The sequence below is a fragment of the Trichogramma pretiosum genome, unplaced genomic scaffold, assembly GCF_000599845.2.
Source record: "Trichogramma pretiosum strain Unisexual culture from Peru unplaced genomic scaffold, Tpre_2.0 scaffold8, whole genome shotgun sequence".
In the NCBI taxonomy this organism is placed as follows: domain Eukaryota; kingdom Metazoa; phylum Arthropoda; class Insecta; order Hymenoptera; family Trichogrammatidae; genus Trichogramma; species Trichogramma pretiosum.
Window position 1 is genome coordinate 1,533,892 of NW_019641699.1, and position 22,539 is coordinate 1,556,430.

At 43.0% G+C, this 22,539-nt stretch overlaps 1 protein-coding gene across 3 annotated transcripts in view; it reads right to left on the reverse strand.

Annotated features, from left to right (window-relative positions):
• LOC106653250 (protein tiptop) overlaps nt 1-22,539 on the reverse strand; it is a 144,063-nt gene that overhangs the window by 24,673 nt on the left and 96,851 nt on the right. The window lies entirely within an intron of this gene.

Sequence of the window (22,539 nt, forward strand, 5' to 3'; positions counted from 1 at the left end):
GACGAGGGCCCGAAAAGCGGCGAGGACAGCGAGGATACTATGCAACAAGCACTTGAAAGTGTGTCCGGCACGAGCACGCCGACGACGCCTGAGACGGCCGGAGCGACGGGTATGCTTGACGAGGGCCCGAAAAGCGGCGAGGACAGCGAGGAGTATTTTATGATGCAACAAGCACTTGAAAGTGTGTCCGGCACGAGCACGCCGACGACGCCTGAGACGGCCGGAGCGACGGGTATGCTTGACGAGGGCCCGAAAAGCGGCGAGGACAAGGAGGAGTTAACATCGATATTGCAAGCACTTGAAAGGCACTTATACTAGTACTCTAAACTCGACCTTTTCTCATGCGGATACGACTTTTTTCTGGCGCCGCGCCACCTGGCGGCCAAGTCGGAAACTTGCAAAAGTAAAAAGTGGGGAAAGGTCGTGAAATGACAAGGCGAATATGTTTGTTACAATAAGACCAAGTTCACTATTGAATGAAGTCCCTAGGTCGCAACTCTCAAGAGCTCGTCGTCGCGAACGCGAGGGCGAGAGTCGATGTGCTCTGGCTGGCAGCCGAGAGACGACTTTTCTTTGCGTGGCCGGGCACCTCGCTTATGTAGTCTGTTATATTCGCATGATCCAGATGAATATAATCTCTGGTAATCGGCGCGTCATTAGTTTGAAGCGCATCCAGTTGCAGTGTTGGATCAGTGCGAGGCAAAACATAAATCAAAACTATCTGCCAGCACAACAATTGTCTCTTTGCAGAACATCCTTATCTTGATCGGTAACAAATTGATATTTCAACGCCTTGGCAAGTGAAAAAGTCACCGTGCTCCTATCCCACTCGTGTAATAATCAGTTCGACACTGCAGCAGCCGTACAAAAATGACGCCTTATCGAGTTTACAATTCACCTAGAACCATGATCTTTAAAGATTAAAACATATGTCGTTGCTGTCAACCAATTACTTGAGTATTACACAGAAACAAAAATGCCTATATGGTCAAGATAAAAGTGTCTTTTAACAAGAATCACCAAGCCTACATAATATGTTGCCTGCGTACGATCCCGTCTTCGTAAAAAGTGAAAAACTTTGATTTTCATTGATTCGATGAAGGATGATTTACGTGTATACTCGCGCTTCTATATAGTCTCTTCGATTTGCCGCCCACACCAGCTACATACGAGATTAAATCGTGCAGTCTTATACACTCGGAGAAATACGTGTAAGGTGTGTCGCTGCTCGACGTACGCGCGCTCATACATGAATAATTGCACATTAGACGCGCTAAATTAATCGCAACCGATGTGACCGGCGCATATATAGACATAAAAGTTTCGAGCAATTATAAGATATTGATTATACACAAAAGTAAAAATGGATATACACGACTCGCTTGATTTATAGGCTAAGCGATTTTTGTCCCGAGTTTCCGTAAACATAACACCACTGGAGCTGTTGATTATTGTATTTGTATACACACTTATTATCGAGATTCTCTTCTATTCCATCTCTATCGATAACATTATCGCAACGCTGCTTAAACTTGAAAATTAAAATTCATTTGAGTTAGAATCTCGTCACATGCATGCAGGGGCGCTCAATCGTTGTTGGTGTCCTCGATGACTTTACAGGTGCACCCCCGCGTAGTTCGACCCTCGGCAGTCGGTCAGGTAATCACCCACACACAGACACATGGAATAATGGAAATTAGGTGCGCGTGCCTCTGGCAAATAACACAAGACCAATTTAAATTAATTAAACGAAAGAGTCAGGGCGTAGGAAGAAGCTAGCACATACTTAGACTTGGAGCAGGAGAAATTGCCACCGTTGAATCGGCGAGAGAAATGAGAATGCAGTCGCTTGCTCCGAGCCTCCTATGCAGTCGTACGTATATGCGCGCGAGCTTGAAAAATATTAAGCGAGCCGGGACGCGAAGCCTGCAATTATGAAGCACGCACGCGCTCGCCTCAAGATCGAGGTTACGATTGGGATATCATTAATATAAGCCATGGGACAACCCATATTTATTCGAGAGCATCATTGTACGATATGATTACGAGACGTCTCGCAGTGAAAGCAGAGGCGTAGTACGCGTCGAGTCGCGTCTCGCCACCGTTATACGTCAGCTGCGCGAGACCGACTGATGTATCGGCTCGAGCGCATACGCTCATTGTTCTTTTTCGCAGCTCGTGTTCGGCAAGTGCAGCCCCGCTCGCTCGAGCTCTGTTTCGCCAACGAATGAAAACTCGCAAATAATCGAGACAGCTCGTGGATGGCAGAAGCAGCAACTTTTCAGCGGCCGATATATATGAGACTCATCAAATATGTAGGTATGAAATGCGCAAGTACATGGTATGTTGGAGCAGTCGAAATTCGAGTCGGAAGTCATTACTCGTCGATTCGTCGCGCAACCTGGTCCAGAAAATCGACGACTCACGCAGCATCGAAAAGAGCGAAAAAGTCCGGCCATCGAGCGAACTCGGAACGGCTGCTATCTCCTTCTGGCCACTGCATAAATGTATTATTAATAACTTGATGCACAATAGAGGTGATAATTGCGAGTCCACGCGATGCCTCGAAGCGGCTACGTCAGGCTATATTTACATCGTACAGGAGTATACCGTACGAGTGGTTGGCCGTTGACGATTTTCACCCCGTAACGCGCGAGGCGCAATATGCGATGCACATGGAAGTACAGGGACTATGCGGCGATAATAACGCGCATCGCCATGACCTTACACTATTCGTGCGCGCATAGCCTACACAGAGCTTATTGTGTGCGCGCCAAGTAGGAGGAAAAGTCATGAGCGAGAAAGAAAAAAAAAGGCGAGCGAGCGAGCGACTGAGAGAAAAAAAAGAGCGAAAAAGAGCCGCTACCAAGCAACCCCACCCGCTGCAGAAGCCGCCACCGCCGCTGCGCACGCGGCATTATATCGTTGAGCACGAAGAGCAGCGCGCGCTCAATGTAATTTATAGTTGCAATAATTTATTGGCTAGCATGGGGTTTATACTTGGCCTGACGCGTAGCCATCCGTCACCGTCACTGACGTCACCTCCCTCCACATAATGACTACCTACGTCGCGAGCCATGTGTACGTATATACTTCGTGTACACGCATACACACACACACACACACACACACATACTCGCGTGCTTAGTATACGTGTACGTGTAACTTTCCCCCCGCTAGAGCACTTTTTTCCTGGCGTATTTTTGCGTATAAACGTATACATATATATAGAGGACGCACACACGTTCATATCGCTGTCAGCTTTCTCGTCGTTGCAAGTTCTGCTTCTGTTCATGCGGCTCATGCGGCTCATGCTGCTACTGCCGCTGTTCCGTGGTCCGTAAGACGCGATGGACTCTGAAATCGATAAATAACTGCGGACAGATATAGGGACTGCTGCTGCTGCTGTAGCTTTTCGAGAAATTATAGACGCGACCTTTCCACTCCTTTGCAGACAAAGTTCAGTGCAGAAGTCGCTGCTGCTGCTGCTACTGATCTGCGGCCTTTGTATTGCTGTAAGCACGGATTTATTTCCTTTTATCGTGTTCTCTCTCTTTCTCTCTGTCTCGCGTATATATGTATAATACGAAATTTGCTGAAATATATATGTTCTCTCTCTCTCTGCCTCTCTCTCGCTCGCCCGATTATATGCGGACTTTTTGGCCCAGTGAAACTGGACGACGTACGTATAACGCACAATGCGATGGACCGGCGTGATTTATCATTGACGCATAATCCGCATAATATACTGTGCTGCTATACGTGGACAAGCAGTATGCATAACGTTTATACATACTTATAGTTATACACATACATTCGCTAGTATGTATTTATCGAGAAATCTGCCCTGTGATTCGATCAAAAAAACTAATCGATTTCGCTTCGCAACCATATTACAATAATAAGCATTTAATCGAAGTGGCCGATAACCCGTGGTAATATTGTGATGCACGCGAAATTACCAAAGACATTTTTTTTTATCATACGACACTTACAAGAAACATAAAAAATCGACCTTTATTTGAAAAATCGTGGTACACTCGTCAAAAGTTTCGAGTCCTACGCAGCTAATCCAACACATAAGTTATATAAGTATAATTTGCGATAGCATATGGACAAACGACGAAAGCCTCTGATTAAAAGCGGTTGGACTGTTATTAGGTGCATCGATAGCTCGGCAGATTAATGTGCAGGCTCTCTTGACTTTGCTACCGATGAAAATTAACGACGTATCAACGAGCGATATAATTATTAAAACTGTTAGACTTTTACGTTACCTACCGGCTATACCAGCTTTTATACATTCATATAGGTACATGGGAAGAAGAGGAAGAGAAATAAAGAGAGAATGACAGAAAGAGAAATAAAAGGTTAAGTTGACGAAAAAAAGTAGAACGAGATTGAATGAAAGCGGATGATATCTAAAATAACAAAATGGCCTAAAAAAAGGACATGCACAAACAAGAGCGGAAGAAAGGGTAGAGCAGCAGCAGCAGCAGCAGCAGCAGCCGGAGCAGCAGTGGCAGCAGCGCATAGCCATCTATCACTTCGACCTCGAATCGGACGAGCTATCGACGGCTCGATCGATGCAATCGCAAACTATTTCGAGCAAAAGAGACAGACGGATACGTCCAAGCAAACATCGACTATACACAAGAGAGCAGCACGCGGACGCCGGATAAAACCAAGTTTGCAATATTGTTATTAGTATTTTAATATACAGTATATATTGCATACACACGTATACATTCATGAGATTCGATCTTTGTTGCAGATAATAATACGGCCGCGTCATGTAGCGCGAAAACGAGGAGGTGGAATAGAGACGCGCATCGATGAGGCCTGCAGAAAAAGAGAAGGCATCGTTCGAGACGCGAAAAGCGACGACACGAGGGGTTGTTGTTGCTCTACTCCGCGCCCGTGCCGTCTCTCTCTCTCTCTCTGCGATCTATGACTGCATACATGTGGGCGCTCTTGTGTATGTGTATGTACCTTATACTACGTGCTTTGCGTCAATGTGGGCCGCGGCAGCAAAAGTGCTGCTGCTGCTGCTGCTGCTGCGACGTAGTTACTACTCTGACGTTGACGGGCGTTTGTCACTGTCCCCTGCAAATAATACTGCCGTCAGACGGCGACCCCTTTTTTCTCTGGCGCACTTATCCATTTTCAGTGTGAAGCTAGCTGGAGCGTCGAGCTTATTTTCTCCTTATTGTCACCTCGTGCACTCGTACTTTTTGTGCCTTACGCGTCAACGATTATGTTTTTCCAAGACCTTATGATGTGTGACGTTGAAAATTCAATTCATGCGCGCTACCTCGAGAGCTTCAAAGGCTGCTTGACGCGAGCTTTGATCTTTGACTTTCTTTCAATAAATCTGTCTCGATAAAGTCAATCAATCGACTCGGTAAAAAACTTAATCAATCTACGAGGCTCAGCTGTATCGCGAAGGGCTCTCGTTCTCTCTGCAAGCTAAGAATTAGCTTCTTGGTCATTTTATGAATGTGTGTGTGTGTGTGTGTGTGTATGTACGTCGGTGAGTATAATAATAATAATACATCTATAAGAGCGAGTCTGTCGTAGACGTGCGAAAAGCTTGGCACAACTGCCACGAGCATACTGGACTCTAAAAGGGGTCTATAATACTTCTTTGCAGCTCGCGCACACGCTTATTGACGGGGCTGCTCGAGTCGAGTCTTTTCGATACTACAAACGTCGGAAATTGCCTTTATAACTGAGCTTGCCTTTGACGTGGGCATAACTTGTCGTCTCTATACACAGGACGGTGTGCTACTGCTGGCCGTCCACTGCTCCTTCTTTGCCTCTTCACGAGCACGAGCTGCTGCTCCCACTTCTGTGCCCAAGCACGATTGAGAGCTCGAGCCACCATATTTAATATACACTATTATCGATTGCAATCTCTTATCTAGGACTTTTTTTATATCACAGATTATAAACGCGTCGAAGATAGAAAAAAAGTCTCAACCGAACGAAGGTAGAGGTCAAGAAGGAAGGGAAAAGGGATAAAATACGAGGGATAAGTGAGACAATGGAGAAAGGAATAAATCTGATGAGAGAAGCAGGATAGTCAATAGACATTATCCCGAGCAGGGCATAGCAGTAGCAAGTACGAAAATACGAGGGTGATAATTAGCGAAAATTATTCGTCTTGTCGTTGGAAGCGGTGGCGTAGACAGAGAGTCAGATAGAGCACAAAGGGAGAGAGAGAGAGAGAGAGAGAGCTGTAAGGGGTAGGGAGAAAGGGAGAGACATGCAAGTACGCCTCAAACTCGACGGACGTCGATGGAAGCGTGAGGCAGCAGCAGCATCAGCCGCGAGGCAGGCAAGGGAGGGAAACGTTCAAGGAGTTTAAAGCTCGAGAGGAGAAGGAGCGCGAACGAGGGGAGTTCTTGGCGACAGCCGTCAATCGATTGTCAAGCGGGTCAACCGTAGCCGAGCTAACCTCAGTCCACGGCCGCGACGACGCCCCTGCCCCTCTGGCTCCGCTCTCCGCGTCTCGTTCCTCGTCCTTTACTCTCTGCGCGTCGCTCTATAGAGGGAAAAGGGCTGCGCACGCCGGTGACGATTCCACGATTCTTCGGCATCGATTTGTTCGCCTCGATGCCTCGATTATATTATACCCTGCACACCTACGGACGCCAGACCGAGACTTCTCGATCCTTCCCTTCGTTTGTTTCGTTTATTTCGTTCGTTTCGTTACGATTCCCCGAGACGAGCCAGTAACTACGAGTATTAGAAAGGTTTCTTTTTACGAAATTCATCAGTAATCGATCGACGATGGCACATGAGATATTGAACATTTTTTAAATTATCGACGAGCAGTATGCCAAATAGGTACGTGTATCAAGTTTCAAGGATGATGATTTCTGTTATTCTTTCTTCTCTCCCTCATTCTCTCTTTCTCTTTTTATAACTCGCATGCTCCCACTTACATTTTGATGATCTCGAAGGACCAGAAGCAGACGTATCATTAGTGATTAAGAAGCTCTTAGTTTTCTGACCACCTAACAATTGGAATGGCATACTTGGCGTATTTTCATTCGAGAACTGAATTTCGGTGCATGTTGATTAGTGTGGCGCGAGAAAGAAAACACGAGACCGGTGACGACGCCGAGAGCTTATTAAAACGAAATTTGCTCGCTCGTTTCTTTTGACCATTAGGAATTTTTTGCCGGACGGCTCGTGCGCCTGGGCGGCCCTGAACTCCTTTCTCCGAGTCCTGCTCAGCTGCAGCAGCGAAACGATCCTCCGACTCTACGTATAATATGAGTATAAACACACACACACGAGTATAATGCATTCACGGCGCGATGCAAATAATGAGTTTCTGCCACTGGACTGGGTTCGCCGCCTTATTTAATGGTCTTCTTTAACGATTTCATAGATATATAGGTACGGGACGGTTGCCACGTGATATCCTGTATCGTTGCTGCACAAGTGCGGATAATTCCTTTTTCTCCCGAGCTCGATCTTGCTCTTGCTCGCCCGTTTGGCATTATTTTCCATCGATCGTAGACCATTAGAAATTGAGCGTAGTTGCGAATGATATAGAATAGCAAGTACGTTGAGAGTCGCGCCGCTTCTGGGTAAGTCGCTCAAACGTAGAATCGCTCCGGACAGAAAGCTATTGGCGGCTATATTCGGTTGCTAATGTAGCCTTCGCAACGGCACGTGGAAAACAATGAAACACATCCCTCGAGGAATTCCGATGCACGTGCATAGACGAGGAGGGAAGCTGGGGAGGAAAAGGCCGCGACAAGTGGCAGCGGCGCGCTATAAACGGCAGCTCGTCCGGCTCGAGGTGTATCGTGCTTCGGCGAAGCGACAGCAGCGATCTTGAGCTTTTGTGGCTTATAAACGTCGCCGGCTCGGGCGAATTAGAAAAGCGCCTCGAGGCAGGCGCGTCTCGGGCTTAGGCTCTGATCGACACGGCCGAGCAATATGCGCGCGTCCCATGGGCGTCGACTGCACTGGCGCAAACATACGCACACACACACACAAACACAAACAGCTAGACTACACGCTAGGACAGAGTCAGCAGCGAACGACGAAAACGAAACGAAAGTCAAGTACGAGATGGCTGCACGCGGATTTGTCGTAGTCCGCTTCATTGCATATTCAGTAGCAGCGTTCGGAATCGGACGGCTTAAAGTTTCAGTGCAGCGTATATAGTTATGCGAGGCTTTCGTCTTGCTGTGCTCTTGGAACTTTGACGAGAACAGCCGGAGAAGTAGAAAGAGGGGCAAAGCTCCGAGCTCCAAAGGGAAGAGAGGAGCAAGAGAGGAAGAACTGTCGCAGAGCAATTTGCTCGAATATGTATGTATGTATAGTATATAGAATGCATGGACTGCAGGCGTACTCCCTTCGCGGCAAGTTTGACAGTATTCGCGCCCGGCCGCGCGACGGCCAAAGAGGGGAGGTTGGCTGGTCGGCGGTGCGGGACACTTTATTGCTTGCGGATGTTGTACTTTGTTTTATCGATTTTCAGCCACCTCGCGGCTATATCTATACCTTCGTTTATCCGCGCACTCGCACGTATTATACGCAGCTATATATATTTAGGCCAGTTTATGTAGCCTCCTCCCCTTGCCCGCGCCAGCCGCGCTGTTTATAAACGCGCCGCGTCCCTGTAAAGTCTGTAAATTTACATAGATGCTCGCGCGCGATCGGCTAATTAATTATGCTCATTTAAGTGTATATAATGTTCGACTGTGTGTGCGCGCGTGAATGAGTAGTGCCAAAGGTAGCCCGCCAAGCAGACATAAACATGCTCGCATTGTCCGACAGAGAGGAAATATTTGAAAAGGTCGGAGCGCGCGGGAGATGATTGCGAGAGGCGCGACCGAGCGAACAACGGCCAGTTATTCGAGAAAAGCAGGCGAGTCATTATTTCGTGATCGAGCAGTGCAGATAGACGCGCTTTTATGTGTGTCTGTCCGTACTTGTGTCGGACGACGTCGCTGGAAAATACCGAGAATTCGGATTTCATCGGTACACCGAGTCGGAGAGACAGGTCAATACGCACGCCAGTATAAGAGCGCTCGGAGCAGAGGAGGAGACGGCAGCACTGCCTGACTGAGGCGCGCGGACTGCACACAAGCTCCGAAGCGACAGGACGGACCAACGAACGAATCGAAGCAACTGCTGGACCGAGGCCATTCTCCATCTTTTTCTCTCTCCTTTCCTCTCCTCTCCTCTTGCCCGATCGCCACGCGCTGCTATACAGCCTGATGGAAGCTTTGTCGAGAATCGACGCGAGACGACCAAACAGCCCAGCGCACGCATAGCCCTTATCCGCACACAGAGCAATGACTCGGAGCTAGCAAAACATGATTTGCGAATAGACAGCGCCAGTGATCAGTTATATCTAATAAACAGCTCCGGAGCTCGCATCTAGACTTTAGAGATATGCATCGAGGCTGCATGAATTCCGCAGAGAGCTGAGAGGGAGTTTGTGAGCGAAATTGTATGTGTGTGTGTGTATCGCATGACCAGCGCGAGAACAGTCAGCTACAGGATCGGGAGAGAAAGTCGACGAGTACTGTGCAAGCTGCTGCCACTGCTGCCACTACTGCCAGTGCTGCTATTGCTGCTGGCGCCACACAGTTCGCGAGAAGCGAGCGAGAAAGGACGAAGCTGTTTCATATGTCACCTGCAGACGTCGCCGTTCCTTTCCGTCATCGTCCCTCGCGTTCGTTCATTCGCCCGACATACAGCCCAAGCTCTTTGATAATAACAACAATGGAGTAGCAGCAGCAGCAGCAGCAGCAGCTCTGGCTAGTGGTTCGTCGTTGTCGTCGTCGTCGTCGTTGTCGTCGTGGCATGTGAAGCTGAGAGTACGAGAGAGAAGGACGCTGGCGGCATAAAGGAACGAGAGAGAGAGACAGAGAGAACGGGTCACAAGACGCCCTGTCACGTCCGAGCTTAGCAGCAGCTACCCCCAATCCTTTTCTGCTGCTGCTGCTGCTTGTAAAGCTCACCTCTCCTTCCTAGCTCTTGCTCCTCTCTCCCACTTTCTCCCTCTGTCTTGCCGTTAGCCTAGAGGGCTTCGTGTATACCTTGATGCTGTACGTATACACACACACACACGCACAGCTGCACGTAACGCAGCCGAGTTTTCTTGGTTGTCGTTGCGAGTATAATCACAGCCATGTGTCGACCGTTATTATTACTCATCGGCGCACACGACTCGGCTGTAAAATCATTGGCATACGTTACGGGCTGCTCTTCCTTTTTTTAATCGGCATCATCGCCCTATTTAGTCATGTACGAACGAAAGAGACAATAATGCATATAGGACAGTTGTGATTCGCCTAATTTAAGCCAAACTAATTAATGCCAAAGAAAATTTCGGCACTTTTTCCCCGTGGATCATCTCATTTATAACCATTTATAACGTTTTTATGTTGTAATGACGACTTTCTTTATGTTATAACTTTACTAGGGATAAAGTACATACGTTAACAGAACATCACCACTCTATGAAATTTCCAAGCCTATCCTTATATTATACGCATGAGCAGATGAAACTATCATTTTATGGTTAATTTTGAATTATCTTCTACATTTTACTCAATCGCATCGAGTGCTTTTACGCAGGATCATTGAATAAAATTGAGCGACTGTTCGGTAGAATTATAGAGACAGGAATATATATTTCAGTAAAATTATAATATTCATACCTGTTACTTTTTACCTAATAGTACATTTTAGTTTCATGATAAAATGAGTGAATATTTACAATAAACATTCGCCTCGGTACGCCTACGATGAAGCAAGACAAGAATTATGACTCTCAGATTAATGACGATTATTATAACAATAACCAATAATGGAATAATAATATTATTATTCAGATTAAATGTGATTGTTATAGTCATTTGTGCTTTCTTTAACTCACGAACTGACCTCTGTGACCGGCAACCGTGTCACTGGTAATTTCATTTGAGATTTGAATGTATGCTTACCTGTAACAAAAAATAAAAAATACGTTATTGAGGATATTATGAGCAGCTATTTTGTTTGATAAATTTTATTATCGATAATGTACTAAAATATGAATACACGATTAAAACATTGAAGTTTTGCTGGAAAATTAATGGGCAAATGAAAAGACACATTTATGAATCGGCATGCGTGAAAAACTTATTAACATAATAAAATCATGCAATACAGCATTCTTCGGACGAGAAAAGTTCAAATTTATGATTAAAAACTGTGCTAAAGCAAATTCAAACCAAAAAGCATCACGCATTATGAACGAGGAAAGAATAGCAAAAATGCAAAGTATGCACAAGTCTGCCTAAAGGGCGAGCATACTGCATTTTTATATGCATACGATTGTACATAGCGAGTAGAAGAAGGCAAACAATGCGCAGGGGCTGCTCTGATGTATATATAATTTAAAATTGGTGCGGGTTCGAGCCAAAAGTCATTCGGCCGAGCGATGATTAACTCGATTGGCCACACGAATGAATTCACTGAGCGAATACAAAATAAGCCACGATCATCGTCGTATTTTGACTTGATCAAAAATAATAATAATATGAAATTGAAATAATTCGATTTTAAAACAGTACAGCGTGACTCTTTTTCATGGCATACCTACTGATGCGGGGCACGAGCTTTTATTCGTACGTGCTGGTCGTACTTTTTAAATATTACCTGGGTTCTCCGAAAGAGAGAGAGAGAGAGAGAACATTATAAAATAAAAAGATTTTTCACGAGGGGTCTGGGCTGAATCGAATGCTGCTTGATGATGCGTTCCATTGTTTTTCATTTCTGCTGCTAAAGCTCGTGATTTTTTATACTCGTGAGTAATCGAATCGAACGCGATGATTGGATTATTAATTGAACGAGTTGCGTTCGTGGACTTGCAAGTGGATCACCCTACACGAATTTCAACTCAACGTATGCTGCTTTTTACCTTTTCAGCAACGTTGCATCAAAAGGTTGCTGCACTTGTTCCTATAGGACCTATAGGTCAACAAATGTATGCATACACTTTTAAGCTTTTTTTATTAGTTTTTTACATTTCGCATACGTTATATTCTTAAAATTAGTAATGTTTATTCTAATAAATTTTGATTTATAATATCGAGACGTTAAAAATATCGAGTCTACAATCAAATGAATCAATGAAAGTTGGATGTAAAGTTTTACTCACTGCTACAGTCATAAATATTTGGCTACTGTAATCACTCGAATTTATTTGTTTATTGATCGCTGACCATAGACACGCACATACATACGCATCATATACACGGGCGTGATTACCCTTTATATTTCATTCTAATTTAGCGAGCCATTGCAAAAGGATGGGATAGAGTACATAATTTTACGCCAGAGCCCAAAATCGACACTTGTTATAAATCATTGGATCGCAGTATCTATTAAACAAGTTTACGTAAAAATATGAAAAAAAAAAACATAAAAATAACGAACAGCGGTGCAAACTCAGTCTCATACTAAAAAAAACTTTGAACATTAGCAGCGATTAAAATGTTTCGAAAAAATGTTTAAAATACTTTTTAAGGAATGATTTAATGAAAGCAAAGATTCAAGAAAGAAAAGCTTTGTCACGTACACGCAAAAGAGTATCGAAAAGTGCGAACAGTATAGACGAACGGAGTAAGATGCGTTGCATCAAATGGCAACACTCAAGTAAGGGCCAGACGGGCGAGTCGGTTCACTCCCGAGAACAAGTGACGCGTTGGTAGGACATAATGAAGCATCGGTGCAATCGTTGCGGCCGCAAATATGCGCCGCACGTATAGGTGCAACTCGAGCGATCGTCCCACGCGCTCACGTGTAAGAGCTCGAGTCTCGAGAGCTGCTGGGCTTGCGCTCGATATACCTAAGGCACGACACGGAATAACTCGAAAAGTGTCAGAACGATAATCTGACGTGAGCAACGTGATGGACAGGACAGACAGTCCGCAGTCGTCCACTAACAGTAGTAGTCGGACAGCGCCAGCTACCGTCGTGGTGCTCCGAGAGAGAGAGAAAATATAGACACCATTGCACTCGTCTTTCTTTTTTTCTTCTGCTTCGTCTTATTTTTTCGATCAACTCGTGCGCGTACCCACGGCATATTATTGTATGCGCCCTCTACTGCATACCTATCAATTTACGTCCTTCGACTCCTTCCACGTGCATTTCTTTTTTATCGCGCGTACTTTATATATAGCAGATACGAGTATTCCTACTCTACACTTGCGCTCGAGCTCCGACACAGCCTTTTATAATACCCGCTCGATATATATATGTGTGTTTCTGCAGATTGAATGCTCCACTCGCACGTCAGTCATACTCCCGAGCCTCGGCGTCTCCTACAACCACTACATTAATGCAGCCAACGTCTCGCGAGGGCGTCAGAACTTGATCGGTGCGACCTCCCCGACACGACGCACTGCTCGCTCGTGTCGGGCGCGCGTCAATGTACTTCTGCTATTCATTAGAAAATACCTACTGCCTGCGCGATTGAATCTTTTTTTCCTTCTCTCTCCATTTTCCCACTTTTCTGCCTTTTTCGATCGATGCGCCACTGAAAACTTCTTTCTTTCTTGATTGACTATCGCCGCTGAGTTTGTATTTTCTAACTCGATTGAGCTTCCTCGACACTCTAATAATCATAATGTTTTTCATTTTATGGTCAATCGTTGCTGCTTAATAAAGTTTCATCATACGGGAATCAATTGCCTTCGCTAAGACTATTGATTTTTTCAATAACATACTTTTTCGCTCCCTAAAATCCACCAACTTTGTATCATCAATTAATGCAGCTAAAATCAATGATTAACGATCGCGCTTCATCCATAACTGATTTTTTATGACTAATACATCATTTTAAAATTATTTATCCAATGTCTATCTTTCAAAATTCCGGGTTTATTTTACTTTATAACACGGCTTAGCCGATTGAAAATTCAAGTAGCTTAACAGAAGGATGAAAAAAAATGTATACGCAAAAACGATATTGTGCAAAAAAGGTCTCAAGAACGAACCCATTTAATTCGTGTAACGCATTTTGAATGTGTAATATTCTTGGATCCCCATAGATGTAATGTCCAATTTCACAGGTACGAGTCGAGATTCGTCGTTGTCTCGAAGATGAAGACGCGTTGCTTAAACGGAAAGAGTAAATTCGAAATCATATTAATTATTTCCAACTCTTTTATTGCTCGAAATTTTTTTAACTTATAGTGCCAATCGAATTAAAATACAACTTGAATCGTTAGAACTGAATGAGTGTATAGAATAAAAGCTCGAGTAATGTATCGATACTGGGTTAGAAGGCGGTGGAGCTGTTGAACAATTTAAGCACTTTTATTTTGCAACCCAGCCTAATCGATCAGGTAGTTCGTAAGTGAATTGAAACAATAGCAAGTTGAAAGTAGACTGCACACAACGATCAACACTTTCTGAATTCTCTCGATCTGCGCAAAGAGAGCCCACTTACGAGTGCAACAACAGTTCAAGTCCAAGCATGATTTTGGCATATTTTTGAAGAGATTCTACGGACAAAAGCAAGACGGAGCCACGTGGAGTCGATTGCTTTCTCTGCGGCTTCGCTCGCGTTCTAATCACAGGATAGTGTGATGCTACGTGTGCGCGATAATTCAACGGGCAGCGAGAAGTGAAAAAATATACTCGCGGATAAAGAGGACAAATACACACGCACATACACACATACATGTACATGTATGTATATACAAGCAAGAAAATCTGGTGGGAGGAAATAAAAGCGGCTACTCGATCACAAGACGCAGCGAGTCACGGAGTGTGCACGACAATCTCGTGTGTCCGGTGCGAGATTTATGCGAGCACGACTGATAAGAAATAATATAGTTCTCTTTCTCTGACTCTTCTCCACCTGCCAACTAACTGCACTCTCTTTGCCTCGTGTGAGTCTGTGTGCGTGTCTGCGTGCATACACTCATATATTTATGCACGTAGTTGGCGCGCTTTTTTGCTCTATCTCGACTTCTTTGTCTCTTTATCTCTGGCCCTAAAGAACGAGCTCATTTTTTCTCCCTCCCTCTCTGCCTCGCTCACGCGCTCTCTCTCTCTCTCTCTCACTCACTGGCCCGAGTAATACTGCCTTTATTGAAATTTTTTTAGCATTTATAAATCTTGCGCGATCCCGTGAACGCGCGTCGCCATTATCAATAGTTTATCGATGATATACCCTTAATCAGCCTCGTGTCGGATTTGTTTCTCCCGTCTAGATTTATCGACCATTAGTGCTTGCTGTGCCAGTATCAAGATCTCGGCTACGAAGTGCGAGATCGCTGCTGGCTCGTTTGATGCGTGCGCGCCGGTATATAAGACTGCACGTATCGGGTTTGTTGTGGCGAGAAGAGAAAGAGAGTCGTTTGATAGACACAGACTGACGTTTCCTGCATTTCGCTCAGCGAAACTACTCCTCCCTCCTGCACTGGCCTTGCTCGCCTTGCCTTATCACGCGCCAATACGACTCGTTTCTTACATATATACCTGTGCTAGCGGTATTTTCACGCCGTACTGTCTTTATTATATCGCCGATCGACGACTTTTTCCTATGCCGATAAACTATCGCTTTTTCAAAGCAGACCGTGCAAGGCACGTAATTGCAATTAAAACTGCCAGATAGTTCAGCAATGCAATAATAATTTAGAATCACTTATCGACCCGCCGAGACCGAATTGCAGACGAGCTAGAAAAGCATTTTGCGATAATTTTCTGCCATAATTTGTTAGATTAAGCTTGCGTCAAAGAGTATAATGATAGTAAAACAAGATCAAAGCCTAGACGAAATGATGAGAGAGCTATATAAGAAATGAAATTGCTGAGCTAGAGCTAGAAAAAATCCGAAGCGGAGCAAGAAGGGCAGCTCTGACTTGAAATAGGATGAGTTGCCAGACGTTGATGCCCACTCATTCTAGACATATTTTTCTGAACGCGCGCGCACACACCCACAAACTCACGTACACAGTCGTATCCTTGCTCCATCCTTTCAATTTCATCTTGAAACTTGACTTTCTTGCGACTTTATTTCTTGAAAAATTCTAACACACAACTCGTAGTTTTTTACTCTGACTTTTTAACGATAATCTTGCACTGCACATTAGGGTGTCCGTAATTTCCCGAATTTTTTTTTATATTGACTCTCCTCCAATCTACACATCTATTTTCTATTTTACTTAAATAAGAGAATTGTTGAGAGATATCTTTATCCTTTTGTTTCAAATATCATTTATAGCACTAATAATCAAATTTCAAAATTTTCCCATTTAAAAAAATGTAAACTTGAAGCCGTTCAGAAGTCACTCCAAATCCACTTTATGCTCACTTAATAAGATATCTATGTGGAGGGGGAGGCAATATGAGCAATTTGAGAAATAAAAAACCCCCACTGCACACATAGACCACCAATTATTTTCCCCGCACTGTACATTTGGATGAAGTCTCACTAATCTTTTGTATTCTCCAAAAATATCACGTACTCGACTTACTAAACAATAAATAGTAAAAAAAAAATTGAAACTCACGCAAAGGAGACTATAGAGATGAGATGCAACGCGGAAGGGTGAAAATGTCGCGGCTGACATAAGTTTCGGCGGGGAAAACAAAGGTCAACCTCATCATTGCATACAAAACGTGGCAGAGTTCGCGAAAATCTCCAAAAAATATAAATAGCAGACTAAGAGAGAGAAGTAATATGCTGCTGCAGTATCTGTCCTCGCGTTTTCCACGCAAAATTAAGAGGCGTAATATACATACGGTGGCGGCCTAATTACGCGCCGCACGCACGACACCGACGACAAAAAAAAATCAAGTGTCAGGTTGTTGTCGTTGCCGAAAAAAAGTAAATAAAGCCCCTATATGCATTCAAGCCACGCGAGTGTGTGCGAAGCCACAGTGGATCCCCCCACAATTGCAGCCGGGTTAAATCAACCATGTACATGTGTATATATTCACGGTATGTATAGAGTCAGAAGCTAGCGTAATATTCTAGACGTGCACGGGCTCTCTTTTGTTGCACTGCCTCTTTTACACAGTTGGATGAATTTCGGCGACGCCACTGATTATTCGTAGAGTGACGTAACGCGACTGTATATATCCGACTGCGGCGGATTAAAATGCTAGACCAGCACGTGATTCTGGAGCGAGAGAAAAGCACACGTCAGCCCCCTGGAGGCTGCCAGTGGGCTAGCCTCTTGCTTTTGGCCTCGCGCGTTTCTTACTCGCTGCTACATCGCTACTGTTTTCCGGCATCGTTTTCCTAGCATGACTTTCGTTAGGCAGCAAACTGCTGCACCTAATTTTTGTTCAAGTCTCGTCTTTTGTCAGTCGACGACTCGCTACCGCGCTTCATTTTATCATCTCGACTCAACTCTCTTATTTTAAGCCATATATAAGAGCGAGAGAGCAAGAAAAAAGGTACCTACCTGGTAATTAGATTAGCGCCTCCTTTTCATGCACTTTACATCTCATCTAATTTTTCGTTTCATTTTTACAACTGCAGGCCATTTTTTGTGTTACCCTCTCGCGTACCACGTTGCTTTAATCTTCAAACGCGGCATGTAAGTATATGATTCATTCTGAAAGTTAAAATGTTCAAGTTTTCAGCTGCATGATACGATGCAACCTTTCCTCCCTGTGACTGCAGCAGTAACAGCCACACATCGTGTGCCCTTTTTAAGCTTAGAAGCAAACCACAAACGAAAATAAAAATTTTCCTTCGCGCGAGAGGCGCCACTGTGACGCGCACTAATGCCGAGTCTCAACAATTTTTTACGACGCTCGTAAAACTGCTGCAAGCCGGCGCGTGAATTTTTATTATCATTACAAGTGTGGCGACGAGGACGAGCCACGGATATCATATCTGCTTATTTTATGCGTATTTGAATTTTTCTGGCTAAAACTTCTGCCGACGCCAACTCTTTTATTTCTCGAGTTCTTAATTTTTATTTCGATCAATATTTCATCGATCACTGAAAAATTTTGTGCACCCAAAAGCTGCAATGAATCCACGGCCAAGAAAAATCCGAACCAATAAACAATTTAAGTAATTAAATCAATGTTTAACGTTTGAACACAGTAACAGCTCATATAAAGCAGAGTAATTCGCCTGCCTGACTGACATTACGACGAGTAACTGCAATTTTTGTTCTCGTTTAGTCTCTCTTTTCATGGTTACATGTAAAGAAGAAAGACACATGGAAAATCTAAGTCTACGTCGCGCTCGGTCCCTCTCGATAAATTCTTGCGCCGCTGAGGATATTGACAGATATTTTAATGAATATCCCTCGCTTGTTAGAGGAAAGGTTCCACAGTCGTTACCCTCTTTGTAATCTCACGTTGCCTTGGCTTCGAAGCTCATATCCAGGCAAGCTTTTCTTTTTGTAATTCAGCGACGGCTCCACCCCCGCTTATATTCACTTGTCAAGTGTGTCTACCGGTTTTCGACCGCACCTCGTGGTCGAAATCTTCGTATCTCTTTTGCTCCATGTGCGCTTCAGTGGTACTGCAAACAAGCACGCATGCACAGAAACTGGCGCTGCTTCGGTTACTGACAGGCGCGCTTTCGTAACCGCCTTGCCACTATATGGCTTGGACACTAGACGACCTTGTTGTCAGGCGCATGCACAAACATTCCAGCACAAGAAAGAGAGAAACGGGGCAGAGAACGTTATAATAACTACATCAATCGCAGCTTCTGTTGCTGGGAAATTTGACAGCCACGACGTTTCATCGCTCGCGGCTTCTCATTTTTATCGGCTACCTCTCCATCTTTATCTTTTCACAATTCCCTCTACTTCTTTTTCTGCCCTTCTTCTAACGCATGTATTATAAATACATGCATACATATTTGTAAAAATGATTAATTTTTCATCGTTTTTAGTTGATTTAATAACTGCCAAGAGTGAGGTAAATGCGCAGTCTTCAATCACAGCTGAAAAAAATTACCTACGACGTACTTATATAAATGAATGAATTCCCACTGCAACGATCTATAACAACTTCATTCATTACAAGACATCTTTGAGGTCAATATTATAATTACAACTTGAAAAAATACCATCAGATTATACTGTAAGATGTTGTATTTGCAAAACTATGTTAATTTTCGAATTTTTCTGATTATCGTCATTCAGCAATGTATTGATTATTAAGTTAATCTGTTTACAACCAAGTTTGAAACCGATGTGTCAAAATTTCGCGTTTAACGCTTTAATCTATATAAATGGCACATCTCATTTTTAACCCTGTATTTCCTAGTGACAGGTAATTTCAGGCAAAAACTTGCTAAAGAAGAAAAGGAAGGCGAGATTTATTGAAATTTTATGTGCATGTTCAAAGACAATAATAACGAGCCGATAAAAGCATCGATAATTTTTAGCAACTCGAAAAAATGAGCAACGTCGCGATACAATAGCAGTTGTGAGAGAGGCGATATGAATTCATAAAAAAATTGATTCCAATTTTATGGAGAGATTCAAACGCAGTGTTGATGAAAGGGAAGAGGATGAGGTAAAGTGGGAGCAGACCGATGTAGCTATAAATCAATCGAATTCCATTAGATTTTTTGTGCAATCAGAGACAAAATAACGAAGCATCATCGAAAAATATAATAGTAAGAGCCTTCTGGTAAACAAATAAATAACAAAGAGTCCTCAGAAGCCTGCCAGCGATAGAAAAAGTCAAAAATAAAGAGAATGCAGTTGTGTATGCAGTTTTCGTTTTTGTATTTGCTGTAAACGAACCATTTTGACTTTCAATAGGTCATTAATTATATAAATACCATTATTAATATTAATTTTTTTCAGCTTTTATTGTAATTGCAGTAGTATGAATATTTGGAAAATTTAACTGGAAGTAATTGAGATATATCTAAGCATTTCATGATTTTTGAGTTCACTATCTCGGAGTATGCAATAGACTAATCAGCATGTGTGTCAAAAGCTTATGAAGTAAGAAAATTAAAATAAACATTCATATTAATAATTAATTTTTTCAGGTTCAAACAGAATACAAAGTTTTTTTTCAAAATAAATGATATGCACAAATGAAAAATTCGAATTCGCGTGTGATACAACGACAACGACACTATAAAAATGCTGATGACCAATCACTGGACTAATATTAGAAATAAACAAGAAACGACAATATAGAATTTAGATAAAATGATTCAATTTTCTACATGCTGCTAAAAACTAAGAGTTACTGTTTAACGAATTAGTTGTTATCATGATTATCGAATAAGTTTAGAAAACTACAGAAAAAAGTTTTACACGAAAACAGTCAATAAACAGTCTACAGCTCCAATTAATCAAAAATATTAAATACTTATAATTCCGTACGAGACAAGTATAAATCAAGGTAATAAAGAATTTAAAAATATTCATCCGATCATCGGAACTAAAAACACGTAGCGCGCGCAGAGCTTCATGGACTCTATACTACGACGTAGCGTTTCGTGAGCCTAGTCTTACATACATAAACAAGATATATTTTCGTCAATCATAAATATATCTATGAAGCAAGTATTTCATTATATTCACGGAAATTCACCTGAATTTATTGCTTTTTCGAAATTCTTCTATTAAATTGAATTCTGTCGTTCTTCAAATATCACAGCGATACTTTTATACGCGTGTTCACATTTATATATATGCGTGCGAGAGTGCGAGCATAATGTGGGCGTTGCGAACGAATAAAATTACGAATAAATGTATACAAATATACACGCGCATATGCGCGATTGAGGCTTTTTAGCTTATCAACTTATTTATTGCTCGCAGAGAAAAGGACGACTCTCAACTCGTGCGTGTTATTTTTTGCTCAAATTCGTCACCGTCCGAGGCAATAATGTGAATCATTTAAAAGTTGATTAAATATTTTGATTGATAGATGTCCATTGAGAGACTCTGGTATAGCAGAAAGATTTTGCTAATCTCGAGCGTGCGTCAAATTGTTGTTTTTCCGACTGTGACTTTGGATATGCGAATGTGTAACTCATTTTATAAACCCGTTTTTAACTCGTTTTACAAAAACTCATGACGCGCGTTTGGTTTCGAGATTTTTAAATTGCCAGATGAAAATATTCGAAAGGTCATTCTAATTTTTAAGTTTTCATCTTTGTCTCGTTCGATATTGAAAAATATTTCTCGGCAACTGCATCATTTGCGAATCATTCGAAAAAACGCCGTTATTGCATAAATCGAGACAAAGGCAAGAATAAATGTGCATGATCTTGTACCGCGATACAGAGTTTAGTAGGGGGGCTACAGAACTCGAAGAACGAAAGGCCCATATAAGCAGGAGTCAGTGTGTTTGTGCGTAATACTATCATGTAAAGGGGTACTTTCATAAATGTTAAAAACTGGATAAGCTTCAATTATAAATGTTCGATGAGACTTTGGTAGCATTTAATAGCTCACTCATCCATGGGAGAAGTTTTTCACGTCATCACGCAGGTAATTTTGCATCATTTTAACGGATATCGCATGGAAAAGATGTGCAAAATGTCGTAAAGCACCAGTCCACGCGCGTCAGGATGAACAATGCGTATCGATCGAATCGGGGCCTTTCGACAAAAGTCAAAACGACGAAACAAAACAAAACAAACGTAGATGCTTATCGGTTTGGGGGAAACTAATAATGCAAGCGGCTCCATTTCTCTGAAACAACTAGCGCGAGTATTTAAAAATTTGAAACGCGAGCTACGCTACGCGACGCGATACATGTGTTCTTTGCCACGCGAATAAACTGACAACACAAAAGTGTACATTACTGAGTTGCGTATAAATACGTACAATGACTAAATCATATAAAACAATGAATACGTTTCTCTCTGTTTCTCTTTTGCCAGAGAGCGCAGATAAAGAGCTGCATAGAAATTCGCGCGATCGCGAGTGTTTGTGCATGGATGAGGATGCATGCACATAGCCATGGATTCCCTAGACTCCGCTGATACGAATCGCGATAATCGACCAGGAACAATCGTTTTGCACCCATGCGCGAGTACGTATCATGATGTGAGTATAGCACAAATACGTTGTCGTACACGTGAGCTGATTTCCAATTAAAATGATTAATTGCCGAATTATGTGAAAGCCGGAAATGAAAAATATACACGATTTTGAAAGTCCTACGGCTTCGTGCAATAGAGGCCTTTCGAAAGTACAAAAAAAAAGTTATTCTCTGATTGTTTGGAAAAAAAAACTGAAATTTTACACAACTGTGCAGATAAAACTGTTAAGCAATTAGCGTAAAAAATCGAAATAAGGATAAAAATGAAAGCAGTGGCATAAGAGCGGTACATGAGCACATTCGAGTGGATAATCTGCCTGCTCAAACAGACCGATCGCGCGAAATAGCGTCGATAGAAGTAAGCATCGGAAGTTAAGCAAATTAATACAGCGAAAAAAGTCAAGACTTGTTATGGCGCGCGCACACACGAGGCAAGGCACGAGCTCGTGACCATAGGTTCACGTTTCGTAGCAGATCGTGCGTTGCGCACATGCGTGCGCG